Below are 12,824 nucleotides of genomic sequence, written 5' to 3' on the forward strand. Positions count from 1 at the left end.
TGTGGAAACCTTGCCATGGAGCATTGTTATAAAGCATCCCAACATTGCTGTGATTTTAATGAATACATAGATCCTTGCCATGTTAATAATTCTGTCTTTTTTCAGGCTAGTAGTTTTAACTTCTACACTTTGATTGTGTTTCAGAACAGTCAAGCATCAAGTATTGGAACTGACATCTGAATTAAAGAGTGCGCAAAAAATCTCTTCCCTCTTTAACTACTGAAACAACTAAAATGGAAAACTGACTAAAAGAGGTGAGTCCTTTCCTCTGATCATTCTCCTTGATCTCTCTCTGAATTGCTTTTATTCATTATCTCCAGATCTGCCTCCTGCAAAGGCAGGGAGCCAAATGATTGCAAACTCAACTGCTTTAATGGAAATGAAGGTAGCTAGAAAATTAAACATATGATAACCCATTTTTGTACTTAACTAGTTATGTTGGCTGAGGACTCTGAGGACTGTTAATATTGGGTGTCTTCAATTGTTGTGGTGAATGATTTTCACAAGTCTGATATGAATGTAAAAATGTATATATATAATATGAACTTAATATAAATTTAAGTGTTGAGTGGATCCCCACAGAGCTAGATATACCAGAGCTGTGGAGAGAGCATAGGGAATGTAGGAGGAAGGACTGATTTGGCCTAGAGGACTATAACAAAGGGGAGAGGTCAGAGAGAAAACAAGGTGCAGAAGACAAGCATGGCAAGGGGTTGCAGCATCTTGGAAGCAACACTGAAATGGTCTGGTAAGGAGAGAACTTCCTTTTCCACAGATATTTTTGCTTCCTTTTTTTCTGTTTGTTTTTGGGTTTTTTTTTTTTACACTAGGAGAGACCTGATAGGATATACTGAAGATAAGCTGACTTCTAGCTTCTGAAACAGAAATTGAATAGCAATGAAATGTCTACACATAGTGAGCTATTGGTATTTGCCAATGCTAATTACACTGAGACAAATTAAAATCAGTTCTATATCCAGTTTTTTTATTACCACATGGCAGACTTAAACACACATGCCCATCTTTTTTTAATGTTGGTCATTCTGTCTATGATTTGATATGATTTTAAAAGTAACTCTTAGAACTATATTCAACTCATTACAGTTCAGTTGCATGCAATTTAATTGTAATGTTAAGCTACTATGTTAATCATATAATTGGTTATCATATATTGGTTATTTTAGTTTAGTTAGGTATGATACTTTACTTCAATTTGTAAATTTCCCTGAGTGAAGCATAAGTTTAAGATACTGCATGAGACATTTTACATTTTAGGAATACTCTTTGTGTCACTCCAAAGTGATCTTTTTTCATTGTTTTCAATTGACACAAAAAATTCAATGGATACCTCAATTCAGAAATAGAGCTTCTTACAAGTAGAATGTTATCTAATCATCCAGCAGCTTTGTATTTTAGTAAATGTTTTTTAAGAGGAGAAAGGAGCAGAATGTTGAAACATTTCCATAGCCATAAAACCATATCCATGATGACTTATATATGAGATATATAGATATAAATAGATAGAGATATTTATATCATTCTGCATGTTATATATATATATATTATACATATGTATTTATACATTGCAGGTATATATTTCTAAGGTACATACACCCTACAAGAAGTGGTAAATTTCCTTTGGAGAATAGGACTTGGAACTAGTGTGTATCTTCTGACACGGTGAAATAGATCAGTTCAACTAAGTTTGCCTCAGTCTGGCCCTCTGTAGAACTCAGAAACTTCATTGAAAAGGTGACATAAGATTTGCAGTGGTGTGATTTTTCCCAAACAAAAGTTGGATTTTTACCTTAGGAATTTGTTTTTGGCGGTATTACATTTGCTTATCATTTACATATATTTATATGCATTTTCATGCACACAAAAAAGCCCCACCCTATCCCCTCAGTTTACAGAAGCTTGGATAAAAAGAAAACATTATGTCATGGAAGAAGATATTTTGATTAGTGATACATTCATTAGAAGAACAGGTTGTGATCCACTTATTTTCCTCAGGAATATATTGACGATATCACTTGAGAATGACTGGATGGCCCTTGTGGGTCCCTTCCACCTCAGACTAATCTGTGATTCTGTGAATATAATGTTACTCTTTTGTAGTGAATTTTTTTCAAGGGAAATGCAGACAGAACTTGAAGATGCCATTAAATCAAGATATGTTTATCATCAGGGAGAAGAAGACTAGGCTTTGAAAAAGTCAGATAAAGAGAATCCATATAAAATGTGCTAGGGATGTGGATGAAATTGAACTTTAATGAGACCAAACAAAAGGAGTATAATTGATCTGCTACAGTGAGAATGTATGGAAGTAATTTAAACCTTAAGGTCCTCCTGTCTTAGTGGGAGAGAGGATAGCGGATGTTTTGTATGATCTAATTATGTGGAAGTCTCAGGCTCTGCAAAATATTATTCCTGAGGGGAAGAGGACACAAGACAAAGAGAACAAATTACCAGTTAAAAGATATGATGATATTTGATACAGTACAAGGGGAAGCATAAGACATTTTACTAATAATCCTGGTGTGAAAATAACAGCTGTAATGAGAAAAATTAGAAAATTGCCTCAGGTAAAGTACACTGAGAAGGCAGAAAAGCTGGGATGAGGCAAAGGTACTGCAATCAAATATAAAGAAAAAAACAGACTTCTAGTGCAAATTTAAAAAAATTGATTATGACTTGCTTGGGGTGTTTTAAAGAAAAATTTAGTCAGGGCTTCTTATTACAGCTTAATAGCAATTCCCTGAGCAGTTATAGAAAGCCTATGAATCAGAGAAAAGAAAGTAAACTGACTGTGAGATAGACAAATGATTTGTTTGTCTATTAGATAAACCCAGACATTTCAATCAAAATTCAAATTTTATTTATATTCCTACTTCCTTCTCTACTTATAGGAAAACCAAACATCACAAATAGAGACAAATCTTTTAAGCATTTTTGCATGCAGAACAAGTTGGAGGTCCAGGAAATATCCATAATGTTTTGGGATGAGCTGGATACTGAAATCTGGTCAATTATTAGCTTTGAGTATCTTAGTGTCAGCAGTAATTTCACAAGTCTGACAAACCATCTGTGTAGGCATAATGGAAAATGGAGTTACAGAACTATAGAATCACAGAATGGCTTTGGTTTGGCTGTACAGGACCTTAAAGATCCTTAAGTTTCAGCACCTATTATAATTGTGAAGAAAAGATCAAAAATGGCAGATAGGGGCATGCTGGGGTATAGAATGGAATATTGAATCAAAAGCTTCATTACTATTATAACTAAGGAAACAGTCATTAACAACTAAAACTATAGAAGCTTATCTTTGAGCAATAAAAAATTGCTATGAATTTGCTTACATGAGTTAAATATGTAAGTTGGAGGAAAAAAGAATAAATGAAGAGAAAGGTCGATATTTGATAGCTAAGGACATAGACTTTTTTCTGTGTCAGTCTGAAAAAAATGTCCCTTCATCACAGCTAGCAGAAATAGAAGATAATTCCCCACAGCTATTATCAATTTTTTATCAAAATTTATTTCAGACATGGATCTTTTGTCTCCTGCTTTTTACAGTTGGTATAATCTAGATATTTATTGGCTGAATTATGGACAAAGGTATGGTCTTTCTTCCTATGACATCCACACTAACCTTTCTTTTTGGTGGAAGATAGGCTGTTGGAGGAAATTGAGCCAACTTGCCAGAAGACTCTATTTCCTATAGTTGGCCTTAACTTCTGTTAAATAGAGAAAATTCATCAGTTAATTTTTTATGAGATATTTATCAGATCAGTTATTTTTTTACAGTCTTTAAACCTTCAGTACATGACACTGGCAGGATTTAAAAGAATAATAAAAAAATTTGTCCTTATTTATGCTTTAATACAAACAATGTCAAGATACTAAACAGAATTTTTCTTTATATTTAAATAATTATTTTTTATTTAAAATACTAGTGTATCTATTTCGTAGTATTTAAATAACAAAGTGAACATGTTGATAAACTGAGATGAACAGTCTCAGGAAAAGACAGATGAAGCAACTTCAAAACATCATTGCCTGATTCCCAGCCCCTGTTCCACTGCCTTGATAAAAATGACATTGTAGAAGATAGGTGAAGAAGCGAGGCCAAATTCTTAAGCATCATCTTTTTATTTATTCTACCTCTTCCTGTTAATCCAATGGAATGATCAGTGATCCTTTTACTTTAAAATACCTGTCCTTGTGACTTTCTTTTCCTTGAGTGAAAGTCACAGCTAAAGTAGAGATGCATGTGGGAGCATGACTGTTGAGTGGCACCCTTGAGGCAAGGACAGTGTTGGAAATAGGTACCATTCTTGTAAGGTCTCTCAGAAGATGCTGTCCCTAGCTCGGGAAATACCAGAATTATTCAACCTTCTTATGCTTTTCTATACTTTTCTTTAGGCATCAGCTGCCACTGTGGCTTATGCCAGTGGCTCAATGAGCCTTTGAATTCACTCAGAATGGCTATTTTTGGATGTGCAGACTACTGGAAGTGGATGCCTGTAAGAAGCTTTTATGATTGGACAAAAAGTGATGATACCATTAACTCTGAGAAATGGAATAGTTCTTGTATTGCTGTCATTCTCTTCCAGTAAAAAATTTCAAGCTGAGTACAGTGGGAAATCCAATTTACTCCCATGGTACAAAATCATATTCCTGAAATAATTCACTACTGTTAGAAACAAACCAATGTGTGTGGCACTGGGTTTTAGATGATGCAGGCAGAGATGCCTTTCTTTGGTTTGCATTGCACATCATAAGCAGACACAGGCACAATGATAAATATCTCACCATCTCCTGATGGCTTCATGGAATCAGGGACTGCATATTTATGCTCACACTAGAAAGGTTATAGGAAACACATCTGTCCTTATATGGTCTTCCTTTGTATTTTTATATGATTATAACAACTACAGCAAAAACGTAATAAGAAAATATGATTCAGATAATCCTCTTAGTTCAGGGTTGCAGGGATGGAACTGGCACTGTGCAAAATAAAAAGATAAATTTGTTCTTACTGGTTAGTGAAAATGTGGCCAAGGTACATTAGTAGCCTCTTCTGACTCATTGGGTAATAAAAAATCATGGTCTCCTGAAAGCTTTATTTTATATGAAACTCTTCCATATGGCTATTTTTTTAACCTGCTGCTACAATCTGTTTTATTTCTATTGTATAATATCTACTTACCTTTTGTTTCCCTACCTTTCCCTGCCAGCCCTTCTAGCTACAGTCTGCATGCTGCAGACAGTTTAAAAAAGCTGTCTGGTGCTTTGGGGATGGGACAGTGGTCCCAAGGGATAGTGGTGGGTCACAGTTGCACCATGGTGAAGAATTCTAGTATTCAGTGCTTGTATGCTTGAGAGAGACCACAGTCATTTTGGGATGCAGGGACTGTGTTCTCAAGACCAAAGGAACAGAAACCAACATTTTAACACACTATCATTGATCAAGAATTAAAGGTATAAACATGCATATTACTGAAGCTTTCAGAGTTGTCTCTGCTCTTAAAGCATCAATTTATTTGAGTACATTGATGAAGTAGGCTAGAAACTTCATTATTGTTACTTTAGAAATGAGGAGAAATATTTCAGTGTTGCAAAATCAGCACAATGAAATAATTTGCACCTCATTTTTATAAGCTGCCTAAGAATTTATTTGACCAACTAAAATTCTGATCTTGCAAATCAAGAAAATTTCAAGAAGTGAAAGAAAATATAAAATTACCAAAAGTAAAGTATGAAAATAGCACAGAAATTGGTGAAGTGATAAATTCGGAGGAGGACAATTTGCTTCAAAATTTTGGGTGAATTTGTACATATGGTATCATGCTGTCTGTCCTGTATCAATAAAAACAAATGTTTTGCTTAAGAATTAGACAGTTCAAGAGTAAAGGAGCATTAAATGGGGATGTGATCCCATAGATAAAAATTCTGAAAAGGCGTTTAAGGGCATTGCATTACCAGCTGTAATAGGATTCTGCAGGTGGCAGGTTAAGGCACTACTCCAATCTTATTTACTGATGTATTTACTAATACATTAAAGCCACCATTCTGTTCCAAACATGGCCACTCTAGGACATACTTGATTAAGATGCTCATGCTTGAAGAAATTGTTGAAAATTGGAGGGACTTTGGGAGAAACCACAAGACTGGTTCCAATGAGATTAAAAATAATGCTTGGTTTGATTCAGTATTGGAGAAGAGGGTGGAGTCAAAAAACTTCCCTCTCTGTAGAAGGCAAAAAAATATTGACCTTCTGAGACTCACAAGTGTGACAAAAAAGATCCAGTACATGGAAGTTAAACCTCAAAATGGAAGCAAAGTGCATATTTTTTAACAGAAGTAAATACACATTGGAACCATTTACCAAGCACTGTTGTGGATTCTTGTAACTTAAAAGATTTCATTTGGAATTAAGTCTAGGATTGCTGAAGCAATTTAGGGAATTAGGTGCTCAAACATCCTTGAAATGTACTCATTAAATTCTTCAAGATCTCTTGGGTTCCTCTAGAAATGCAGCAGAGCTAAAAGCAGTGTGCTGCATCTGATTCAGAAGTGGGACTTGATGGAAGGCACTGTGAAGTTATATCAGACAGTTTCTGTAATGTTACACAGCAGGTTAGACTGCACTGTCCCAGTGGCCTCTTTTATTCACAGAGTCAGTGTGTTTGTTTATTTGTATGTGAGAACAGCAAAAAAGTGTTCTGATCTAATAGGAGCTACTTGATTTTGCTGTTGAAGTATTTACACCCTCGCTGTTTAGTAAGATGGCTGTGATTCATTGCTGTTGGAGTAAAATGTTATTTCAGGGAAGATTGAAAGACCAGGCCTGTGTGCAGAGATGGCATGGACGTGGCAACTAAGAAACTGCTGTGTCTGTTGGGCTTTCAGCAACTGATTTTATTGCCAAAGCAGAAATGGTCAGTCATGTTTCAGGACCTGCTCCATGATCTGAGTGTGTTGAACAGAGGAGATCCTGAAATATGACTAGGTATACATACCAGCTGAGCATTTCTTGGTTTTCTGTAGTATTGTCTATATAAGAAAAGTCACTACAGACTTTCATCTCTCACTAGGAAAACTTGGATCTTAGATGAGTGTGTCTGGCTGGCTCAATTTTACCTTTGTGAGAGTTACATTGAATTGGGGTCTGTATCAACATGTTAAGCACACCAGTAAAAGCAGCTATTTTGCTGTCACTGGACGCTGTGGTTCTGACTGTTGAAATGATCTATTTTCTTTTTTTATAATGCTTCACTTCCCAGGGTCTTCATAGCTGGAATACATCTGTCCTCTAAACTGGTTCTGCTATCAGTACAAGTATTACTTGCAAGCCAATTTTCTAGCATTACTTTTAAGATCTATTATCTGAAATAGGATGGTCGCAGAGAGCAAAGTAAAGCTCACCCATGAGTGAGAAAGATCACTGTATTCCTTGAATCAGAGCTGAATTCTATCCTGAGTTTTGTTTACTCACAAAGCTGAGTTTTATGAGACTTCAGAAATCCAAATTATGTCTGATAAACACTAAGTACAGAGTAGTAACCTAGAATATTGGTTGGGGCTTTTTCTTTGTTTTGTGTTTGGTTTTTTTAACATGGAAACAATGTAGAAAAATTAGTCTGGCTATGCTTAGTAACAATTAATGAAATTAAAACTTGTGTTTCCTTCTGAACAGTTTTTTTAAACTTACCTTTTGCTGTATAAGAAAACAGGCCTATGTCAGCCCAGTATTATAAACTCAGAATATAAATGGAGACAATTTGTATAACACTGAATTGAGTTGAATATAAAATACGAAGATAAATGTTTATGTAGTTGTTGATATTTCATAGATATTTTGGAAAATATATTTATCCAAGACATCAGTAAGACTGCAGGGTTATAATACTGTTCAGGCTGTATCAGTATATAAAACTTATTTGTCATCTTTACAAAATAAATATCATTAGCAGAATACGAATTATACAGATGAAGATTGCTGCATTTCTCATCCTTATCATGTAGATCTTCCATGTGATCTATCAAGTCCAACATGGGGATAAAGCAGTGTTTAGATAAATTACTGGTGCCAACTGCTGTGCTTCTTCTTTGCACAGCTTGTCAAAGTTCAAAATAAAAAGCATTTATTGTGATATCCAATGAGGGAAACTAAAATTAGGATTAAGCCAATTTTAAAATACATTGAATTTTGAAGATCAAGATTCCAAGCAGGTAATTGAGGTGAAGGTGCCCTGTGTCCAAGAATTGGATTTTTTTGTTAGTGAGTGAGAAAAAGAAAGTGCAATGTTAGAAGACTGGGATTTTTGGCTTCTGTAGGTGAGCAAATATTAATGTAATGATCCAAAAATATTAATTAAGTCATCCAAAAAGTAATATATGTCCTTGTTAACATCAATAGTTTCATAATGCAGCTATTCAAATGATTTACTCTAATTTGCTCCTCTGCCTCAGAGAAGTGTAATGCTTTACTATAAGGCTGTTATAATTTTAGCTTTACAGCACTGCATGGAAATGCCCTCTGGTCTGGAGGGTGCACTGCTTTCTGATGGGTAAGCCTTGTAGAAGTTAGGTTTATACCACAGTAAAATTTGAGCTACACTGCTTTCTGATAAACTGAGCTCACTTATTGATTTGGCCAAATGAGTTTGAGAAATGTTTGCACAGAATTTCTTTATATTACATGATATATGCATATTTATGCATGTATGTATAACTACTTTCCCCAAGTATTTTGTAAAAATAACAAATAATATAATTTTTCTTTCTATTAAGTTTGAAAGTGTGTTCAAGGAGACGAGGCAACATAGCTCTTTCAGGAGGTACAAAATGGACTGATTAGGTCAAAACATATTTTCTTTCAATGTGGAATCTGTCCAAAAGATAGGACTGAAGGCAGTCAGTACGACATCAAGAAAGATGTATCACCACTGGGTTGAAATGATACTTGAACTACAGAGCTTCTTGGATGTAAGATCAGAAGCAATCCAATAAAAGGGATATATCTAAACAGCTTTGTAGGGGATGCAGGTATTTTAATTCACAGAAAATAAGCAGGATGATACTAAACCCAGCACACTTCTGTGCAGATGCCATTGGATCAATGTAGAATCATTCTTAGTGGAAATTTGTAACAAGGATGAACTTTGTCCTGCAGCAAGATTCCTGATCTGGCATTGATTCTCTGATACTTGCTGACACCAGTCAGATTTCTTTGAGTGTCATGACAAGAGTTAGTGTCTTAGAGCAACAATAAGCAAAGAAGCCTGTGCTGTGGGGAAAGCATGATGCACCAGATGTAACAGGGCAAGCATCGTTTCAGGAATAACCTTATTTGAGAGAGCATCTGTTTTAGGTTTAGACAAATTAATACCTTGAGACTGCTTGGATAGCAAATTGACCTCTTGTCGAGATGTCAATAGCCTGAGTATCTGAGAAAACAGAAAATAATTGCTGCATCCCGGTATTCTTCTGTTACAAGAATTTATTCATCCTGAGCTGCCTGACCACTGTAGTGTTCATCAGCATGGTGAGTTTTTTATTTTCAATTACTAATCTTTGCTGCACATGAAGTATCATGTAATATTGTGTGCCTGTAGCGTGTCTTCTCTGAGTAATTGGTTAGCTGTCAGGGAACAAGAAAAAGAAATCAATAATACCAATCATTTTTAGCTCTTAAATTCTGAATTAAATGTTTCTTATACTAAGCATGTGTCGTTAAATATGCTTCTCTGTATCGGTAATTTATTTTGATTGTATTTACTTTCTTAGTGGTTTCCTTTTATTTAAAGAAACTGATCATAGCATTGTTTCAAAAGATCATTGAGTCCAATAATTAACACAGCACCTCTAAACCATATCCCTGAGTACTGCATCCACACATCTTTTAAAAACCTCTAGGACTGGGGACTCAACCACTTCTCCAGGAGCTTGTACCAAAGCTTGACAATCCTTTCCATGGAGAAATTTTTCCTATTATCCAGTCAAATCTTCCCTGGGCACTTGCAATTTCCTCTGGTCATGTTGCATGTAACTTAGGAGAAGAGATGACTCTCACCTCATTACAACCTGCTTTCAGGTACTTAGAAACAGCAAGGAGGTCTGCCCTCAACCTCCTTTCCTCCAGTTCCTACAGCTGTTCCTCTAAGTCCTGTCTCCAGACCCTTCCCCAGTTCCATTGCCCTTCTCTGGACACCCTCCAGCACCTCAGTGTCTTTCTTGTAGTGAGGGGCCCAAAACTGAGCAGACTTCAGTTTCTATTCAAAATCTACAATGCAGGATTCTTGGGCACTGGACACTCACTGACTCATGATCAGCTGCTGTTGACCAGCACCCCCATGTCCTTTTCCACCAGGCAGCTTTCCAGCTGCCCTGCCCCAAGCCTCTACACTGCAGACTGATTACTTTCTGGAAACACATACCTGGCATAAATTGAATTATCTGCTTTCATCATAGATTAAGTACTTGATTTGTAATTAAAATCCAAACAGTAAAACAAATTGAGAATGACAAATGAAGTTTATTGAATCAGTGGATAACTGCTTTCCTGTTCTGTCTCCAATGCAGTTCCATTTGATTTACTAATTATATGCAAACTATCATTATGCTGTGGTTCTTCATAACAATTTTGGTATTTCAGCAGAGGTCCTTGTTGGTTGGAATTATTGAAATGGATTGGTGGAGTAGTTTGTATCATTACAGTTACTGATAATTTTTATGCTACAGAGTCTATCAGACTGATCATTTCATATATGTTTGAGAAGTAAAAATCTGTTTATTTTCTGTGAGGAAATATTGAATAAATTTAAAACTTTGCTTTTTACCAATATATTATATGCAATTCTTTTTTAACTTTGCAAAATGCCTTCTGCTGAACATCTAGACCTCTGTGCAGAAGGAGGAAAAATTTCTGACTTTGAAATATTACTAGTGTTGCTTACCCTTCTAAAAGCATTATATTATCTTATGGTCTTACTCACAGCTATAGCAGTACTAAAACAAGGGAAGATATATGAGGCATGAATGATGTGTTGTCTTCTTACAGGGAAACAAAATGCAAATTTCTGGCATACTATTCAAACTTGAATTATTTATGTATCAAATATTATTCTGGCAAATTCTGATTAAACTTAGATGAATTCCCTTAATCTCTTCAACGGTTTGCCCTGCAGTTTTTTGTAATCCTCCTGATTCCCCCAAAATCTGTGAAAGATGGGACTTCCATATACAGAACTGAATAAATATTATTTAGATCCCTAAATCTCTGTAGCTATATTGATATGTGTTTCTTTTTTAATAATAATAAAATCTTATTATAGCTAGGAAAACAAGGTATTATTTTGGTGCAGAACCTGTTTAATTGGTTCATTATAAAAATTCAGAAGTAACACAGAAAAAGATTCAGATAGTCTTTGTAGTTCAGTGTTGTGAGTATGAAACTTGCACTTTGCAAGATAAAAAGATGAATTTACCCTTACAGAATAGTTAAAGTCTGACCAAGGTGTATTAGTAATGTCCTTCAACTCATTGGTAAGTAATTATACAAAGTAAGTACACTCCTGATTGTAAGGAATGATGTGAGGGTCCTGAAAGTCAACAGATGTCCAAGGGGGCATGTACTGTTCATGGCAATTTTAGAGACAAGAGGTGTCTCAGTAAGGCAGTTTAGTTGTAGGTGACAAAGATTGAGTGATCAGCGACTCTTTGTTCTAAGACTGGTGTTTGCAGTGTTTGAAACACCTCTGGGAAATGGGAAAAATTATGGGCTACTAACAGCCTCTAATTGCTGGCACCAATGCCATTAAATCCAGATGTTTGACAGGACTGAATTAATGCAGTGTTTCTGCTATTGCTGATTTTCATGGGCATGCTTGTCTCTCATGCTGCACTGTGGGCTCATGGTTGAGGAAATAATTTATTTGATAAAACCAGGGAAAGCTTGCTCTGCAGGGAGTGGGATTCTATGCTCAGCACCATTAATTCTCACCTGCCATCATTACTTAGCCCTCAAACAGATTGTGTCAACGTTAATGTTGCTATTTTTGATTTCAGGTTTGATAGCTGACCTTCTGCTTGGGGGATAATGTGGCTGGCAGAGATGTGTACTCACCATGAAGGGTGTTAACTCAGAAATTATTATTCTTTGGATAGCCAAGGATCCTCTATTTATCTAAGCATGAATGAGTACTAAATTGGGCTACAAATGCAATTGATAAATGCTATTGCTTGCTATAGCATATTGCCATTTATGTCACAATTTAAATTATGTGCTACCAAGAAATTATAGTGATGGCTGTATAATAACCACACCTATAAATACCCTTCTTCAATGTATATAATATTATCTTTTCCTATAAATTAGTTACCGTTTTTTCTTTAAAATGTGATTTCACTACCTATTTCACCAATTCTGAAATTACTGTTTAATATCAGTCACAAGTTTCTTTTCCTCCCTTATAGATGCTTTTTAATAACTTTCATTATTTAGTTTTCATTTTCAGTTCTCATTCTCAAATGCTTTCCACAAGTGGCATTAGTCAGGGTGCTAAGGATGAGTACATCTCACCCAAGGTAAGCCATCCAAAATTAGTGTTTAGGCTGTGGAAATATCACCAAAAGAGAATATTTTTGACCAAATTCCTAAATGATGAGGACAGATTACCCTACTCTCACCCCTAGGTGTACCTCTCCCTCCGTCTCTAGAGGAGTCACTGGCACAGGGCTGAGATCAGGTGATAGGGGGTTTTTTGGGGGTTTTTTTGGGGGGTTTTTTGGTTTTTTGTTTTTTTGGTGGTTTTTTGTTT

General features: G+C 35.6%; 1 protein-coding gene across 8 annotated transcripts in view; it reads left to right on the forward strand.

Annotated features, from left to right (window-relative positions):
* DLGAP1 (DLG associated protein 1) overlaps nt 1-12,824 on the forward strand; it is a 394,622-nt gene that overhangs the window by 147,101 nt on the left and 234,697 nt on the right. For 6 of the 8 annotated variants that reach the window (XM_079300752.1, XM_079300753.1, XM_079300744.1 and 3 more), the window contains one exon: nt 145-254. The exons of the other annotated variants lie outside the window; for them this stretch is intronic. The gene's annotated coding sequence lies outside the window, so the exon portion shown is untranslated. The remainder of the gene's footprint in view (nt 1-144; nt 255-12,824) is intronic. 8 annotated transcript variants of the gene reach the window in all.

The sequence above is a fragment of the Erithacus rubecula genome, assembly GCF_903797595.1.
Source record: "Erithacus rubecula genome assembly, chromosome: 3".
NCBI classification, from domain to species: Eukaryota; Metazoa; Chordata; class Aves; order Passeriformes; family Muscicapidae; genus Erithacus; species Erithacus rubecula.